We start from the raw sequence: 19,987 nt of genomic DNA, 5'->3' as shown, positions 1-19,987 counted from the left end.
GGTACTATTTTGATCATTGGCTGATATGAACAGTGTCAAAAAGTTGAGTCATTTGATATCCATATTCCTAGCTGAGGCAGAATAAGGTAACATTCTGCCTTTTTGTTTCAGCTTCTATACTGGAAAACATGTCCTTTTCATGGTCTGTTTAGTGCCTCACGTTGTGCATTTTTGTATTTTTTTTGTGGATGATTTCACTATTTAAATGGCCCCCAAGTGCCTAAGAAGGCTGTGATGCCTTAGGGAGGAAATAACGAGTGTTAGATTTGCTGTCTTCAGCCATGAGTTATATAGAATGCTGTTGGCCATGAGTTCAGTGTTAATGAATGAACCATATATATTAAACTGCTGCTGCTGCTGTTAAGTCGCTTCAGTTGTGTCTGACTCTGTGCCACCCCATAGACGGCAGCCCACCGGCTCCCCCGTCCTTGGGATTATCCAGGCAAGAATACTGGAGTGGGTTGCCATTTCCTTCTCCAACGGATGAAAGTGAAAAGTGAAAGTGAAGTCACTTGGTCCTGTCTGACTCTTTGCGACCCCATGGTCTGTAGCCCACCAGGCTCCTCCGCCCATGGGATTTTCCAGGCAAGAGTACTGGAGTGGGGTGCCATTGCCTTCTCCGATATATTAAACTAGGTGACTTTAAAAAGAAACACAGTAGAGGAAGCTTATCATAGACTGATGAAAAATTTTGATCAGAAACTCACAAGAAGCTAATGCTGTGTTTTCCCTAGAAATGATGGCCCCTAATTCAACATTTGCTAATATGCTATGCTGGAGACAGGGAAAAATTTCCCTTTCTTCCCTTGAGTTCGTTTGACTGATCTAATAATTAAATTGGCACATGCGTGTGTGCTAAGTTGCTTCAGTCATGCCTGACAATTTGCAACCCTATGAAGTGTAGGGTTGCAGGATCCTCTGTCCATGAGATTCTCCATGTAAGAATACTGGAGTGGGTTCCCATGTCTTCTTCCAGGGGATCTTCATGTCCCAGGGATTAACTTGTGTCTCCTTTATCTCCTGCACTAGCAGGTGGGTTCTTTACCACTTGCGCCACTTGGGAAGCCCAAAATTGAGAAAATACAGATTAACAGGTGAAAAAAAACAAATTAATTTGTACCCACAGAGATCTCATAGAAATGGGACCCATGAACTGACCAAGCAGGCTGTTTATATGTAATTTTTAGACAAATAATCATTTGTGAGAATTTAATAAAGGTGCTTGTGCTTAGGGTAGCAGACTAGTGAAGAAGTAACAAAGTTTGCATATACATCTTTCTTAGTCTTGAATTCCCTCACTCTGGTGATAAGGATGTTTTCTATTGTCTTGGTATAGAGAGGATATTTTCACATGGCAGATTTATTTCCTACTTTCACGGACAAAGAGTGGGGTCAGAAATTTTTTCTTTATCAATTTTTTTCCACCAGCTGTTTCTCAGTTCAGTTTAGCTGCTCAGTTGTGTCCGACTCTTTGCAACCCCATAGCCTGCAGCACACCAGGCTTCCCTGTCCATCACCAACTCCCAGAGCTTGCTTAAACTCATGTCCATTGAGTCAGTGATGCCATCCAACCATCTCATCCTCTGTCGTTCCCTTCTCCTCCTGCCTTCAACCTTTCCCAGCATCAGGGTCTTTTCAAATGAGTCAACTCTTCACATCAGGTGGCCAAAGTATTGTAGCTTTAGCTTCAGCATCAGTCCTTCCAATGAATATAGGACTGATTTCCTTTAGGATGGACTGGTTGGATCTCCTTGCAGTCCAAGGGACGGCCAAGAGTCTTCTCCAACACCACAGTTCAAAAGCAACAATTCTTCGGTGCTCAGCTTTCTTTATGGTCCAACTCTTACATCCAAACATGACTACTGGGAAAACCATAGCTTTGACTAGACAGACCTTTGTTGGCAAAAAGTAATGTCTCTGGTTTTTAGTAAGCTGTCTAGGTTGGTCATAACGTTTCTTCCAAGGAGCAAGCATCTTTTAATTTCATGACTGCAGTCACAATCTGCAGTGATTTTGGAGCCCAAGAAAATAAAGTCTGTTACTGTTTCCATTGTTTCCCCATCTATTTGCCATGAAGTGATGGGACCGGATGCCATGACCTTGGTTTTTTGAATGCTGACTTTTAAGCCAACTTTTTCACTCTCCTCTTTCACTTTCATCAAGAGGCTCTTTAGTTCTTCTTCACTTTCTGCCATAAGGATGGTGTCATCTGCATATCTGAGGTTATTGATATTTCTCCCAGCAATCTTGTGGTTCATCCAGCCTGGCATTTTGCATGATGTACTCTGCATATAAGTTAAATAAGCAGGGTGAGAATATACAGCCTTGACGTACTCCTTTCCCAATTTGGAACCAGTCCATGCTCCATGTCGATTCTAGCTATTGCTTCTTGACCTGCATACAGATTTCTCAGGAGGCAGGTCAGGTAGTCTGGTATTCCCATCTCTTTAAGAATCTTCCACAGTTTGCTGTAATCCACACAGTCAAAGGCTTTGACTTTTTGAAGGCTAGTCAATAAAGCAGAAGTAGATGTTCTGGAATTCTCTTGCTTTTTCTATCAACCAATGGATGTTGGCAATTTGATCTCTGGTTCCTGTGTCTTTTCTAAATCCAGCTTGAACATCTGGAAATACTGGGTTCATGTTCTGTTGGAGTCTAATTTGGAAAATTTTGAGTATTACTCTGCTGGTGTGTGAGATGAGTGCAATTGTGAGGTGGTTTGAACATTCTTCAGCATTGCCCTTCTTTGGGATTGGAAATACCATTTCCAGTTCTGTGGCCATTGCTGAGTTTTCCAAATTTGCTGGCATATTGAGTGCAGCACTTTCATAGCATCATCCTTTAGGACTTGAAATAGCTCAGCTGAAACCCTATCATCTCCACTAGCTTTGTTAGTAGTAATGCTTCCTAAGGCCCACTTGACTTCGCATTCCAGGATGTCTGGCTCTAGGTGAGTGATCACACCATTGTGGTTATCTGGGTCATGAAGACCTTTTTTGTATAGTTCTTCTGTGTATTCTTGCCACCTCTTCTTAATATCTTCTGCTTCTGTTAAGTCCATAGTGTCCATCTTTTCATGAAATGTTCCCTTGGTATCTCTAATCTTCTTGAAGAGATCTCTAGTCTTTCCCATTCTATTGTTTTCCTCTATGCATTGATCACTTAGCAAGCTGTTTCTCAAGTAACTTTAAATCAAAATAATCAATATTCCATTGAAGCATATCTTGGGGTGGCCTGCTCTGAGCCCCAACAGCTAGTTATTTTTGGAGACAGTATCAATCATCATTACCATGAATAATAAGAATCAACTTACTGAATTTTAAATATTATGACATATATTTCCAAGAAAGGTGCAGGCTGTTGTATCTCTGGGCAATTCCACTTCTAAGTGTACACTGAAAAGAACTAAAAACATATTTTCACACAGAAACTTGAATGCAAATGTCCATAGCAGCAATATTCATAATAGCCCAAAAGTTACAACAACCCAAATGTCTATGAACTGATAAACGGATGTATTAAAGTGGTATATCCATACAATGAATAGCATTCAGCCATTAAAAGGAATAAGACAGGTGACAATATGCATGAACCTTGAAAACATTATGCATGAAAGAAGCCAGACATAAAAGGCACACATTGTACGATTCCATCTCCATGAAATGTCTGGAATGAGAGCTCTACAGAGAAGAAAGTAGATTAATGACTTCCAAGGACTTGGGGAAGGGAGAAATGGGGAATACCTGCTACGGGGTATTGTTTAAGACCATACATACAAGACTTTACAGTTCACTTTTTTTTTTAAGCCGTGCCACTCAGCCTGAGGGATATCAGTTCCCCAATCAGGAATTGAACCTAAGACCCCTGCAATGGAAGCCAGCAGTCTTAACCAGTGGACGGCCAGGGAAGTCCCCACAGTTCATTTGCTTTTAAAATGCTCATTTGGGGAAATTCCCTGGCAAGCCAGTGGTTAAGACTCTTTCCTTCCACTGCAGGGGGTGAGGGTTCAATCCCCAGTCAGGGAGCTAAGATCCCACATGACATTCAGCCTAAAAAATAATAATAATGATAAAAATAAAATGCCTGTTCTCATGTGATGAATCAGTGGTCACAAAGCAAGGTCTTTTGAGCCTGAGTGACCATCTCATTCAGGTTTGTCACTCACTCTTTTCTTTCCTTCCTTCCTCTCTTCCTCATCCCCTGCTTCCTTCCTTCCATTTTGAATTTTTCACTATGGAAGTTTTAACATAGATTCAAAATGGAAGTATAATGGACTTCCTATTCATTTGAGAGTATAGTGGATGGGTTTGATTCTTGTGTTAGGTTTGGTACTCTGACAAACAAATGTAAAAGCAGAATAAGATGAACAAAAGATTTATTGGAGAAAATACTTGAGGGAAAAGTGGAAGAGAGCCAGAGGAGGCTAGAACTGCCAGACTGCAGTGCAAAGTCTAAGCCTTGTGGAGAAGAGAAGGGAGGTTAGGTAGGAAAAGTCTTAGACCTTGGTGCAACTTTAAGAAACTTTCAGCAAAGGTAGTGTGGAATTTTTGAGCCAAGGTGACATGTCAGATGTGTCCCCATCTCCTAGAAACTGGTCTGCTGCAGATTTCTACTCTCTGCTGCACTCAGTTACTGGCCGTAAATAGTCCATGAGAAGCACAGCCTAGGTGAAAACTGGTAATTTCAGAGTACAGTTCAGCTGCGTGCAGTTTTCTATATTCACCAACTGTTTTCACAGACAAAATTGCATACAAATTCCAAATCTGCATTATGCTCAAATCATTTCCTAAGCAATCAATTGCACTGGACTAAATTATCATTTTTAATATAAGTGTTAAACAGCAAAACTGATAGAATGGCGAAGGGCATCTCCACCTTCCCTTCAAGTAGAACTAAGAACATACATTGAAAAACAAGGGGAGCCTGATTAGTCACCCAACTTACACCTACTCTGGAAAGATTATGCACTCAAAAGGTTATTATTATTATTATTTTTTGGTCATGCCAAGGCGGTTTGTGGGATCTTAGTTCCTCATACAGGGATTGAACCCAGGCCCTTGGCATTGAAAGCTCTGTGTTGTAACCACTGGACCGCCAGGGAATTCCTGGTTGTCATTTTTAAAAGAATTTTTTCTGAGGTTCTTTGGAATGGCTCATCACTTAGGAATATATTCTTTTGTCCAGGAAAGTACTCATCAAAATTTTTAAGGGCCTTGAATTCTCTATTCCTCCACAAGCAAAATAATAATAAAACACTTAATGTTGGCAATATCAGCACAGTATTTCCTTACAGTAACAAGTGTATAAAGAAAGTTTTCATATTTCTGTAATTTGGGAAGAATTGAAACAGTACAAGAAAAGGTACCAAATGGACATAGGAGATTCAGTTATGTAGGTTTTTTTTTTTATTATTGTGATACATTCATAATTTCAGGCCATACAACATTCCCCAGAATAATACTTACTGGAGTCTGGGAAGTGAAAGTCGCTCAGTCATGTCTGACTCTTTGCAACCCCATGGATGACAGTCCATGGAATTCTCCAGACCAGAATACTGGAGTGAGTAGCTGTTCTCTTCTCCAGGGGATCTTCCCAACCCAGGGATAGAACCCAAGTCTCCCACATTGCAGGCGGATTCTTTACCAGCTGAGCCACCAGGGAAACTACTAGAGCCTACTAAAAAATGAATTTTATCTTCAAATTCTCCCATGTTGCCCCTTTTTCCATGTTAAACCATTATGGTTCCTCTAGCCATTTCTCATTTGGTACAGTCTTAAGTTCTTTCATTACCACCTTTGCATTTTTTTCTGGAAAATCGTTCTGTTCTTCAATGGCCCAGAGTTCCTCAATTTTGGAACTACTAACATTTTAGATCAGATAATTCTTTGCTGTGGGAGACTGTCCGGTGCGTTGCGGGTAGTATAGCACCATCACTGGTCTTTATGAACTAGATGTCAGTAATACAACACCTCCCTCCCATGGTTGTGACAAACAAAATTGTCTTCAAATGTCCCCTAGGGATAAAATTAGCCTTGGTTGAGAAATACTGGTCTAGCAATTGGAGAAGAACAAAGAAGAAATTTCAAGTGTAATAAAGATTTTAAACTTTCTATTTGCGAAACAAAAAGCTCTTGCACTTTGGGAAGAGCAGGTTGCTCTCCATAATAAAGAAGGATTATTTGTAGTTTAGAAAGGACAGGATGAAGAGAGGAAAGATGCTTACCCCAGGAAATCCTGTTTTCCTGTCTGAAGGGATTTCAGTACAGAAATATCTAATACGTGATTATAGAATCTGCTGCCATGCTTACTGTATAACAGATCTCAATGAATTTTACTGTATCCTGGAAAGCTTTGGGTCAGTTGTATGATTTGCCAACTTAAGAAAGGAACTCAGTTCACCATCTGAGTTGACGCAATGCAAAATACAAACAACTTGTGCACACTGGAGCCTGGAGACTGTGGAGTCTACAGAACTCTCCTTTGACATTCCTTGAGATGTGGACTCCAATCAGCTCAAGTACTTAAGGACCTGTGCAAGTCCAGCTGACATTTGTATATTACGTGCGTCTTAACCATAAGAACAGGAGATGAAAATATGAAATATGAAACTGTGCATGCTAAGTCGCTTCGGTCATGTCCAACTCTTGGCAACCCTATGGATTCCAGGGCTCGAACCCAAGTCCCCCTAAAACTGAGTTCCTCTGCCAAGTTAATGATTAATCTCTCTATCCAAAATGTTATTCCCTTTCTGGTCCAGCACCTGTTCCCCTCAAGATTGAGGAGTATCAAAGAAAGGGGGTTGAAACTGAGCAGGACCTTGTGGGACACTCCAGGGCACAAAAGCACTTGTGTCCCCCATATCTTGTTTAGAGGAAAAAGTTTTCAGCCTCCTAGACCTTCCCTGAATTCCAAAGGGCAGATGCAAATAATTACTAATTAGAGTGAGGGAATTCAGAAACAAAGGAAAGGAAATAATAGTGCAGCAATGGAGCAGTGTCCTGGTTCCTCCTCAAGAGATATACATAACAATCAGATACATTTCTGAGCTATTCTACAGGAACTAGGTGACCGCCCGCCCCCCTCCACTCCCCCCAACACACACCCTCATCCCAGATAGAGGACAGTAACTTCAGATTGTGCATAAACCCGTGGTTTTCAGACTGGCTGGAACCAGAAGACTAATGATTCAGATTCTTGGAACACCATCCTGTAACTTCCCTACCAACCAATTAGAGGAATGTCTCATACCCTGCAGACCACCCCCCACCCTCAGATTTTATCTATAAAAACTCTTTACCCAAACCTATGCAGGAGTTAGGGATTTTTGAGCATTATCACCACTTTTATTCACCACAACCCGAGGTCAGTAGATTGGCTTTACTGTGCACAGGTGAGTGGACCTATTTTTGTTGGGTTAACAGATATACTCTAGTATTCTTCTCCCAGCCACATTATTGTGATGGTTCCCTTATGTGTGTGTGTGAGAAATATTATTTAGTAGCTCAGAGCATTGACTCTAGAGTCAGACTTCTTGAATTCAAAACATGGCATTGTCACTTTACCTCTGCCACTATGCTATGATATGTCCTTAAACTTCAATGTTATTGTACTCCAAAATAGGGATTATAATATCTATCTTGTGGAGCTACTTGTGAGGATTAAATGCATTTGTGTACCTAGCACACAGCAGAATCTGAAAAGGTGTAAGGCCTTGACAAATGCTGGCTAGGATTATTTAGCCCTTACTCATCAAAATTCGTTTTCTTCCACCGGTGCTAACTCCTAATTCGCTCACCTTGGGCTTATACTTTTGTTGCTTGGCTCAAAGTGCAGGAATTTACATTTATCTCTTAGTCTCATCTTGATGAGAGCTTGGCACTCAGAATCAGATAGCTTTGGTTTCAATTTCAACTTTACCTACCTCTTACCAGAATTACGAGAATTAAATAAAAACAATATGTGGCAAAAGACTAAATCAGTGGTTCTTAATCAGGGGTGATTTATTCCCAGGTGACACTCAGTGTTGCTGAAATCCACAGTGGGCTAATCCCCTGAAAACTGTGTCCTGCCCCGGAAAAGATAGTGAGGAGTTTTACAGTGTTCAAAGAGCAAGGCATGATCAGCTGGTGGACTTTCTTCTGATTGATTGGTGGTGAGGTAATTGGGAGTCAGGGTCATTAACCTTCTGGTTCCAACAGGTCTGGGATCTACATGCTTCTGGGTGGCATACTATTAACTTCTTTCACCTAGTAGGAGTTTCAGTATCTGCAATTCAAAGGACAGCTCAGAATATTATCTATAGTTCTTGAGGAAGAACTAAAGATCTTTGACTTTGTTTAATGGCTAAAGTATTATTATTTTGTCTTGCTTGCCTGTTTTCTTTTCTGCATTTTCTCACTTCTCTGATTAAATTTATTCTTTGAAGTTTTTCTACAGACAAAAAGCAATAAGAGGACATGGGTGGGGGTCTATTCTGGAAAGCCCTCATTAGGTCCTACTCAGTTACATTGGCAGTATTTGGAGACAATTTTGGTTGTCACAACTGGAAGCCCTTACTAGCATATAGAGGCCAAGTTCAGTTCAATCGCTCAGTCGCCTCCAACTCTTTGTGATACATTAGACTGCAGCATGTCAGGCTTCCCTGTCCATCACCAACTCCCAGAGCCGACTCAAACTCATGTCCTTTGTGTTGGTGACACCATCCAACCATCTCATCCTCTGTTGTCCCCTTCTCCTCCTGCCTTCAATCTTTCCCAGCATCAGGGTCTTTTCAAATGAGTCGGTTCTTCCCCTCAGGTGGCCAAAGTACGGGAGTTTCAGCTTCAGCATCAGTCCTTTCAATGAATATTCAGGACTGATTTCCTTTAGGATTGACTGGTTGGATCTCCTTGCAGTCCAAGGGACGGCCAAGAGTCTTATCCAACACCACAGCTCAAAAGTATCACTTCTTCAGCATTCAGCTTTCTTTATGGTCCAATTCTCACATCCATGCATGACTACTGGAAAAAAACCATAGCTTTGACTAGACGGACCTTTGTTGGCAAAGTAATGTCTCTGCTTTTTAATAAGCTGTCTAGGTTGGTCATAGCTTTTCTTCCAAGGAGCAAGCATCTTTTAATTTCATGGCTGCAATCACCATCTGCAGTGATTTTGGAGCCCAAGAAAATAAAGTCTGTCACTGTTTCCATTGTTTCCCCATCTATTTGCCATGAAGTGATGGGACCAGATGCCATGATCTTAGTTTTCTGAATGTTGAGTTTTAAGCCAACTTTTTCACTCTCCTCTTTCACTTTCATCAAGAGGCTCTTTAGTTCCTCTTTGCTTTCTGCCATAAGAATGGTGTCATCTGCATAACTGAGGTTATTGATATTTCTCCCGGCAATCTTGATTCCAGCTTGTGCTTCATCCAGCCCGGCATTTCGCATGATGTACCCCGCATATAAGTTAAATAAACAGGGTGACAAGATACAGCCTTAACATACTCCTTTCCCTATTTGGAACCAGTCTGTTGTTTCACGTCCAGTTCTAACTGTTGCTTCTTGACCTGCATACAGATTTCTCAGGAGGCAGGTCAGGTGATCTGGTATTCCCATCTCTTTAAGAATTTTCCACAGTTTGTTGTGATCCACACAGTCAAAGTCTTTGGCATAGTCAATAAAGCAGAAGTAGATGTTTTTCTGGAACTCTCTTGCTTTTTCGATGATCCAACAGATGTTGGCCATTTGATCTCTGGTTCTTCTGCCTTTTCTAAATCCAGCTTGAACATCTGGAAGTTCATGGTTCACATACTGTTGAAGCCTAACTTGGCGAATTTTGAGCGTTACTTGGCTAGCGTGTGAGATGAGTGCAATTTTGCGGTAGTTTGAGCATTCTTTGGCATTGCCTTTCTTTGGGATTAGAATCAAAACTGACCTTTTCCAGTCCTGTGGCCACTGCTGAGTTTTCTGGATTTGCTGGCATATTGAGTGCAGCACTTTCACAGCATCATCTTTTAGGATTTGAAATAGCTCAACTGGAATTTCATCACCTCCACTAGCTTTGCTCGTAGTGATGCTTCAAGCATTCCAGGCCAAGGATGTTGCTAAATATTTTACAGTGCACAGTACAGGTCCTCACAGCAAAGGATTATCTAGCCCCAAATGTTAACTGCTTTGAGGGTGAGAAATCCTGCATAAATAAATTGCAAATGTCAGCTGTTATCTGTTCTAGCACCACAAAAAGCTATTGATAAAATTTTGAATCCTCAGCTGACCTTTCTAGAATTTTAGCTCCTCCTCCCTGCTATAGATTAGGCTTAAATTTGATCAGCACACCATGTATATTTTTATCCAAATTATAAATAAAAATTGATAGTGTATAAGGACAGAGTGCTCCAGTCAAGTTACTGTTGAAACAGTATGCCTGGCAGTTAAGTGCGCTGATAGGAATCTGGTAAAGTCCAAGTTCCATTTCTATTGATTACTAGTTGTGGACTGCAGAAGTTATTTAACTAATGAGTGCTTCAGCTTCCTAATTTGTAAAAGAGACAAAGAATTGTAATAAACCTATAGAGTCTCAGGGAGGATTAAAAGGGATTAAAGCAGGTAAAGTATTTAGTCTGATGACTAGCCCATAGGAACTATTCAGTATTAACCAATCACGGGCTACTAACTGAGTATTCTTCAGGTGTACTTGTTCAAGAAGTTACACATTCCTTGCTCTGTACCCCAATCCACACCACATTTCAACATTTTGTCAAAATAACATTATGCTAATACTTGTCATAGAATTTGTTGAAATCCTCTCATCATACACAGTTTATAAAAAATATTAGCTCTAATAACCTTCCTTCTTTCCTTCCTTCCCTCCCTCCCTCTCCATCTCTCATTTTTCTAAGACTACTGTCAGTATTGCAGAAACCTGAACTATGATTACCATCAACTCTTCCTGTGAAATTACTGTAGATGCTTCCTAACTTATTAGTTAAACTTCTATTACAAATTTAATCAGACAATGGATGTAAATCACTTACCACCATGCCTGCCACATCCAAAGCTCTAAAAAAATGTTAAGAATGCTTTAAGAAAGCCAGGGAGTCCAAAGAGAGGCTAAAATGATGTAGGGAAGGGCCATTATCAAGGAATGGGGCTTGTATGTTGTAGAATGATAGGGCTGGCCGCAGTGCCTTGGGACCTAAATTAGGAAGCCTGGGCAATATAAGGAAGGAATTACAGCTTCGTGCAAGAGCAAGATTAGGGGAGGTGTCCTCCAGACCCCGCCCAAGGGCAGGGATACTAGTGAGGCAAGGCAGAGCGCCACGCAGGTGCAGTGCCAAGCAGGAAGACCTCTCCCAGGAGGCACCGCGCCCACCCAGAGGATGCCGGGAAGGATGGCTTTGCTCCTGCAGACTTGAGTGCTTCGTAGCTGACCTGCGACCGCTTTCCCCTGGATACTGAGTCACAAATGGTGAGTCAATACATGGACGAATGCAGGTACGAGTAAATAAACACTCGGGGCTCACACTCAAAGCCCGGGCTCATTCCCTGAGGCAGTGTGGAGAGGGAGGTAGTTGGCCTCAGGCCTCTAACTCTGCTCACCTGGATCTCTGAGGTGCGGGTGGGAGTTGGGGGCGGAGTGGTGGAAGCCTCCAAGCCCAGTGAAAGTTATGTGCCTGCTTCTAGTCCCTCGAAGAGTCCAATGTTTATTTTGTGTTTTTGTTGTCAGACAATACGCGTGACATAAAACTTAACTTTCGAACCACTTTAAAGTGTATAGTTCAGTGTCATGAAGTATATTGACCACCGATTTTTATTTGTTAAAATCAGCTTTAATAATAAAGAGCATTTCTTGAACTCTTACCGTGTTGTAGTGCAGCACTAAGAATAAAATTCAGAGTTCTTATTGTGGCCGACAAGTGAGTTGCTTTAACCTTCAGGAAGGATTCGATGTAGTGGTTCTTTAAATCACTATGTATATCGATCACCAGTTGGTCTAAGTGTGATGGGGAGCGTATCAGTCACCCAGGGAAAGGATGAGAGTGCCTTTTTACAAGGGCTTCCCTGATAGCTCAGTTGGTAAAGAATCCTCCTGCAATGCAGGAGACTTCAGTTCGATCCCTGGGTAGGAAAGATCCACTAGAGAACAAAGGAGAGTTGCATCTCATCAGGTAGAGGTCACTGGATGGACGTTTCCATCTACATAGTTATGGATGGATGAGTATCTGAGGGGCGAACAGGGTGGACTTTCAAACTCAACTCTAAGTACCCAATCTGTAGAAAACTCGAAAAGGCTTATTATTTGATTCTTGCCATGTGTAGGCAATCAGCGAAACCAAGCTATAGGAAACTAAAGACCTGAGGGAGGCAGGGAACATGCTTGCCAGGGGAATATTTTGGGAGGCAGCAGTAGGGGAGTGTGCCTTCCAGGCAGAGGAAGCAAATACAAAGCCTCCAAGACTGGAACATCCTGATGTGATTGAGAGATAGCTGGGAGCTAATGTGACAGGTGAGGGAGACTGAAAACACTTGAGCACTGCTAGAGGATTCTGAATTTTAAAAAATATATATTTTTAAGGTTTTTGTTTTTCTTTTCTTTTGGCTCTACCGAGTCTTAGTTGCGTCTCACAGTGTCTTTGATCTTAGTTGGGGCATGCGAACTCTTAGTTGCAGCATGTGGAAACTAGTTCCCTGACCAGGGATCAAACCCAGGCCCCCTGTATTGGGAGCACAGACTTTAACCACTGGGCCACCAGGGAAGTCCTTGAATTTTATTTTGAGTAAGATAGGATGTCATTGGAGGGTTTGAACAAGGGTTCCATTGTGGCAGACAGAAAATAGGTGGTGATAAAGCTGAAGCAAGAATGGCCATGCCCTGAAAGCTGTCAAAACCGGATGATGAGTAAGTGTGGGGTTTCGTTATGGTGTTCTCCCTTTTTTTGTATGTGTTGAAAACTTCCATAATAAGTAAAAACTTAAATAAGAACTCTTCAGCTGCTGCTTTTTTTTTTTTTTAATTATTTTTATTTATTTATTTGGCTGTGCCGAGTCACAGCATGTGGGATCTTTAGTTGCAACGTGTGAACGCTTTGTTGCAGTACGTGAGATCTAGTTCCCCAACCAGGGATAGAACCAGAGCCCCCTGCATTGGGGGCACGGAGCCTTAGCCACTGGACCACCAGGGAAGTCCCTTCAGCTGCTGTTTTATAAGTAGTTGGAAGGGGGCAAATGTAGAAGCAAAGAAGGTCAGTTAAAAGTCTCCTATACTTACCCAGGAGAGTGCTGATGGTGGCTTGGGGTGGTTACAATAAAGGTATTGAGAAGTGGTGGGTTATTTATATATTATAAAGGGAAATTAGAAAGGATTTCTTTGGATTTGGATGTGAAGTGAGAGAGAAAGAAGAATCAAAGGTGACTGTGCAACTGGAGAAAATGTTATTAACTGAGATGGAAAAGTATGAGGGATGCGGGGAAGACTGAAAGTTCAGTTTCAGTTTGTAAAGTTTTAAATGCTTATTAAAGTGCAGATGTCATGTAAACAGTTGGATATAATAATATGAGGTTCAGGGAGAGGTCAGGGCTCAAGATATTAATTTGGAGCTAGCAGTATATATATAGGGTTTAAAGCCTTGAGGCTGGAGGAGATCACCAAATCTAATTCTCTAATGTTCTAGGATTCTTTTGAAAAACAGATCTTTCTCCTACAAGCTCACACACACCAAAGTTGGTTCTCTGAGTATAGAAACAATAGACTGTCTGAAAAGTGACTGTACTCAGAACTGAGTGCACATATATTAATCACTTTTATGAGGGCTTCCAAGTGTCATTTAATAAACGGTATGGTCCTCGGCCACACTAAATGGAATCCACTTGTTATGGCAGCATGAAAAGAAATTATTTTACATCTTGAAGGGTACAATGGAAGATAAATTAAGTCATTCTCTTTTTCAGTGTCAGTAATCTCAGTGGTTTTATTGAATATAAATTGTTTCATTTATTAATATGCTAGTCACCCTTCTAAATAATATGCCAGTGAAAATGCCCGCAATTATTTAAGCCAAAAACCATGTGTGAGGGGTAAAGGAGTAAGGTTGTGTTTTCTCAGTCTAGGCTTGGATAGGTATCATGTTCCTTGGGTATTCTAGATTATTCCCCACAAATATAGAGTGTTTTCCAAATTGGCTGATTATTATCACTAGAGGTGATTTTTGAGCCCAGCCCTTAAATAATCTGAGTCAGTATGTCTGGGGTGGAGCACAGGAATTTGTATATTTAACCAGTGCCCATGTTTGGGAAATACTTCTAAGTAAACAGTTTCAAGAGCCATTTGATTTCTTCTTCCTCTACAGGTGTCCTTCTCATGTCCCATTTTCCTGTCTTATTATAAGGTTTTTTGTTTTTTTTTTTAAATCTGCTTCTCTTCTGCAGTTGTTCACAGGGAACCAGACTCTGAGATGAGTTGGGGTGGACTGTGGACATGCTGAGTTCAAGTTCTGGCGATTCTTTTTACCCTGACCCCAAAGTCACTCTCAGTCTGGTTACTTGACATAATACTAGGTTTGTCTTTGAATCTAAGCCTTTTAAGTTAGTGGGCCTCTACTAGTCTTTAGATTTAAACACTATCTTAAGGGAAAAACCAGAAAAAAGGAAGACTCTGACTATAAAACAGGGAGTTCTGCCACTATGGCACTCTGGAAGCCAGAGAGGATATTTCGAAAAGAGGAATTGGAGCTCAGATAAAATAGAACCATATTGAGAGTTTTTATGTCTTTATGGGGCCGGGCCAGGTAATTTTCTCCCATTTAAGGTAATGAACCCCCTTTTTGTATTTGCTGACTTCTTGGGAGTGTCTGTGTACCTCATGACCTCATGTTGGGAATCTTTGCTCTTAGTATATTCTCCACAGTGAAGCCAGAGTAAAAATTTAGAACATACAGATCAGAGCATGTCACTCCCCTCTTAAAACTCTTCAGTGTCTTCCCCCTTGCACTTAAAGGCCGAATTCTTTTGACATTCTTCCTCAAGGAAGGATGATGTCACATCCTCCATGATGTTTCCCTGGCTCATGTCTTCAACAGCATCTCCTAACTCTCTCCCTCCCTCCATGGTAGGGAGCCACACTGGCCTTTTTGTATCTCTTTAAGGAATCCCATCCTCCCTGCCCCCTCCCTGATCTCCCCAGTCTTCACTTGGCTGATTTTATCTTCACAGTATTTAATCTCAGGTATAATAATGCCATCTTATTTTCTATATAACATTTATTACTAGCTGGTATTTTTCTGTTTTATGTATTTGTTTACTGGTTTATTGTGAGTTCTCTCACAACAGTATATCCCCTGGGAACAGAGATCTTACAGCTGTGTCACTGGCATTTAAATCTGGTGTTTAGAGTAGTGCTTGGTCCAGGGTGCCCACTCAGTAATATTTGCTGGAATCAATAAATGAATGAATAAGCAAGAGAGAAATCGGCAGGGCTGATAAGGATCAAATCAGTAAAGATGGTTATCTCAGGGAAGGAGTTGGTGAGATCCTAGGGAAGGAGGAAGAAGCTTGCATGTTTTGCTTTATACTCTTCTCACCGTAAAAGGAGAAAAATGACTATGGATAATTTTAAGTTTCTTTTTCATGTTTTTATGTATTTTCAAAATTTTCTAAAATAAACATGTTTTACTTAGAAATTAGAAAAGTGAAATAAAACACAAATAGTGATTATAGTTACTTAGCAAGATTTGCACTTTCAGTGAAACAAGCTTTCACGTTCTTGCATCAACACCATTGCTTTTGTTTTCTGCAAAGGACCTAGTCCTTCATTTTGGTGTGAAGCCATGTATTAGAATATTTTCTGAATAGGTATCTGTCTTAGTTTTCTTGGGCATCTCTAAGGAAAATCATAAGCTATAGGTGGTCTCCATGGTAACTAATTCAGAGCCAAGACTGATCCCTAAGGATAACAGCAATGGATATTCTAGCACTAGAGAAATTTTTGGATTTCTCTCAGGTTGGGTAGCTCCTTGTATGTTTAGTTATCTGAGTACCAGTCTCAGGAATCTTCTTTAGACAAAGACTTTGCTTTACGAATGTTATCTGAATGCAAGCTGGGAAAGAGCCTTTGGGGTTGAAGTTGCTTCTTCTGTTTATAATATCCTGCCTCCCAAATAACACAATCTTCTCTTATCAGAATTTTACTCATCCCTCACTCCTCAGGTAAAAAGTTAACTCTTAGAGAAAGTGAAACTCGAATGCTGAACACCCCTCATTAGCCTTATTTTACTCTGCTTTATAAATATGATCTTTATTCTTCTGAAATATGGATGGCGAAGACTAGTGCAGATAGAAAAGCATTAATTAATATGGTAGTTAATTTTATGTGTCAGCCTGATTTGGCCACAGGGTGCCCAGATACTTGGTTAAACATTATTTGGGTTTTTCTGTGAGGATGTTTCGGAGAAGGCAATGGCACCCCACTCCAGTACTCTTGCCTGGAAAATCCCATGGGCGGAAGAGCCTGGTAGGCTGCAGCCCATGGGGTCGCTAAGAGTTGGACATGACTGAGCGACTTCACTTTCACTTTTCCCTTTCATGCACTGGAGAAGGAAATGGCAGCCCACTCCAGTATTCTTGCCTGGAGAATCCCAGGAACGGTGGAACCTGGTGGGCTGCCGTCTATGGGGTCGCACAGAGTCGGACACGACTGAAGCGACTTAGCAGCAGCAGCAGCAGTGAGGATGTTTTTGCATGACTTTAACAGTTGAATAGTAGGCTGAGTAAAGCAGATTACTCTCTGATGTGGGAGGACCTCATCCTATTAGTAGAAGGCCCAAATAATACAAAAAGGCTGGATAAGAGCCAACTCCTTCTGTCGAAGGACTTTTGAGGTGGGATAGCTGTTCTTTCCTGCCTTTAGAGTTAAGTTGAAACCTGGGCTCTTCCTGGGTTTTAAGCCTGTTGGCATTTGGTCTTGAACTACACTATTAGCTGTCTTGGTCCTTCTTAGGCTTCCAGACTTCATCATCAGCTTGGCTGTGTTTCCAGCTGTATAGGTATGTGTGTGTGTAGATAGACAGCTATCAAGTGCAAGTCGTGCAGTTGTGCCCCACTCTTTGCGCCCCCATGGACTGAGCCTGCCAGACTCCTCTGTCAGTGGAATTCTCCAGGCAAGAATACTGGAGTGGGTAGCTGTTCTCTTCTCCAGGGATATTCTCTTCTCCCAACCCAGGGATCGAACCCAGGTCTCCTGTATTGCATGCGGATTTGTTATGATCTGAGCCACCAGGACAGCCCAGAAAGACAGCTATAGACATAGATATGAATAGATATAGCTATATTCCTATTGGTTCTGCTTTGATGGAGAAATCTGAATAATATAAATAAGATCCTATTATGTGTCAGGCCCTGGGCTAGGAGAGGGGTTCCCCAGCTCTCTAACTTAAAAGAGATAATAGACTAACTTCAGTGTGATGAGTGATCTAGTTGGGTTACAAACCTACAAAATGCTGTGAGATGGAAAGGAGCACCTAATTGCATAAGGAGTTGAGAGGGATTCGCTTGAGTTGACATGATTGAGATTGTGAAAAACGACACCAGACTGAAGAAATTGAACTACTGGTGTCTTCAACAACATAGATGCATCTCACATCTATGTGATAATTTTTAGTGGAATAAAAATCAGAAAAAAGGACATATGAATAAAGATGCTATGGATATCATTAATAAACAAGCCCTTGACAATGAACTTGGGAGGAAAATATCCAATATCTTATCATTCAGTGTTGTGGTAGCAATGATTCAAGTGTATATGATGCTCTAAGAGGATATTGTTTGTTAATGTCCCCCTCCTCTCTATGACAAAAGTAATTATTTTCTTGATTTGTTCTTTAGGTTAAAAACAATGGACAATTTTGAAAGAATACATTTCAGTTTTACAGATATTATTGAAATTTAGCAAAATATTTCTTGAACTAAAACTCATTCTTAACAAAAAATTTACACTGGAGAGTTTACACTATTTCATTGTTTTAAATTTTAAACAAAAGTACTTCAGTTCTGTTTGTCTCTATGATCACTGTTCTATCATTTTATTTTGAATCCACTGTTTGAAAGTAGGAATATGTAGTACTACAGAGGTGGAGATAGAAACTATGCATAATGTAACCTTGAATGATTCTGAATTGAGAATTTACTCTGAAATGAGATGCATTTAATGAGTCTGTGTGTAGTGAGCTAACTGAAGAAGTAAAGTTCTTTGAATGAACTTCCACATAGAATAAATGTTCATTACAGAGAGTAATAAATATGTGCTAACTTAATGCTTAAACATATTACTAAAATTCAACAATCTTAATAGCAGTTGTTCTAGAAGAGCAGGGCTCAAACTTTTTAGTCTCAGGACTTCATTGCACTCTTACAAATTTTTGAGCTCTTTGCCTTTTTTTTTTTTTTTTTTGATCTTGCCAAAGGTCATGTGGGATCTCAGTTCCCCAACCAGGGATAGAACCCAGGCTCCTTACAGTGGGAGCGTGGGGGTCTTAACCACTAGACTGCCAGGGAAGTCCCACTTTGCTTTTGTTTATGTGAATTATATCTATTGACATTGACCTTGTTAGAAATGAAAACTGAGAAAAAGTGTAAATAATTATTTTAAAATCAAATTTCCATCTTAAATTATATAATAAATCCACTGTATATTAACATACATAGTAACATCCTTAAAAAATAATTTCCCAAAATAAAGGAAAATTTAATATAAGAATGATATCATTTTACATTTATGCAACTGGAGTCTCACAGATGCTTCTGCATCCAATCTGTTGCAATATGTTGTTTTAGTTATTGAATATGAAACAAATCTAGCTTTATACAAATGTGTAGTTGGAGGGGGTATTTTAATAGCCTCTTTATTTTATTTTATTTAATAATAAAAATAATGTAGGTACTCTTTACTACTCTACCAAAACTTGACAAAGGAAGTAGTTTCTTACACATTAATTTTATGTTTCCTGAAATCACCTAATTGAACTTTGCATATTGTTATATTAAAATCTGTTGGTCTTTCTTACATTCTGAATGAATCTTTTTACTCATGTATGACTTTGTAGCTTTATGCATTGGTGATTTGGAAGATATTGCTTACTTCCTGGAGTTAATGCAGCTTTTCTAAATGTTGACACGTTTAGTTTTTGTTTGGTTTTTTATTTTGACACATTTAGTTTTACAATAGCAAAAATATCACATTTGTTAATATCACCACTGACCTCATCAGAAGAGTTTGTAAGCTCACAGAAGCTTTCAAGCTCATAGTGTTTCCAACGTTTGATTTGGTTTGAAAGCTCAAATCTTAGGAGCAGATATTTAAGTTGTTTTCTTTTAAATGCCAGACTCACTTAGTTCATTTTTGAGAAAAATGCCTGCTGAATCACCAGGTCGGATTAACTTTCATTTGTCTTTTCAAGTCAAAGTGGTGTTTTCATTTAAAAGTGGATAAATCAGCTCACAATTCAAATAAGCACCATTGAAACAACAGAAATGGTTTGTTTTCCATTTCATTACAGAAAAAAGATGAGTGCTCAAGATTTAGTAAAATGTTTACTGTTTCATTAAGGCTATTTTTCAGTGAGGCTAGGTTTTTTTTTTTTATTGTTGTTACTTGTGTTTGGTGGTGAAGAATACAATGTTCCAGTTCAGTCTGTGACATTGCCCTGACTGGTGCTGAGGAGTGAGCAGTTTTACTCACCATTGCTTCTGGATCATCAGTGCACATAGTTAACACAGTGAGAAGGCAAATAATGTTTTATACTACTATGACAATTGTTTACCCCATAGATTCTCTGAAAGGATCTTGGGTTACTTGAGGTCTGTGGACATTAACAAAATTTGTTTGTTTGTTTGTTTTTCTAGATGAGTATTTTATTTTGACATTGTTTGGAATTTCTAGTACATGGTAATAAAATATAGACTGACTTTCAGTCAGTTTAATTATTACTTTTACATTCTCTATAAATGGTACATCATTTTAT

The 19,987-nt window shown here is 40.1% G+C and overlaps 1 long non-coding RNA gene across 1 annotated transcript in view; it reads left to right on the top strand.

The window, feature by feature from the left end:
- Positions 1-11,351: 11,351 nt before the first annotated feature.
- Positions 11,352-19,987, top strand: part of LOC145537972 (uncharacterized) — a 169,396-nt gene continuing 160,760 nt past the window's right edge. The window contains exon 1 of the long non-coding RNA XR_014076543.1: positions 11,352-11,445. This is a non-coding gene — a long non-coding RNA (uncharacterized LOC145537972). The remainder of the gene's footprint in view (positions 11,446-19,987) is intronic.

Source organism: Giraffa tippelskirchi, chromosome 2 (assembly GCF_054371585.1).
Source record: "Giraffa tippelskirchi isolate mGirTip1 chromosome 2, T2T-mGirTip1v1.2.pri, whole genome shotgun sequence".
Classification (NCBI taxonomy): Eukaryota; Metazoa; Chordata; class Mammalia; order Artiodactyla; family Giraffidae; genus Giraffa; species Giraffa tippelskirchi.
Note: the sequence above shows the minus strand (reverse complement) of the source record. Positions and strands in the feature narration are given on the sequence as shown.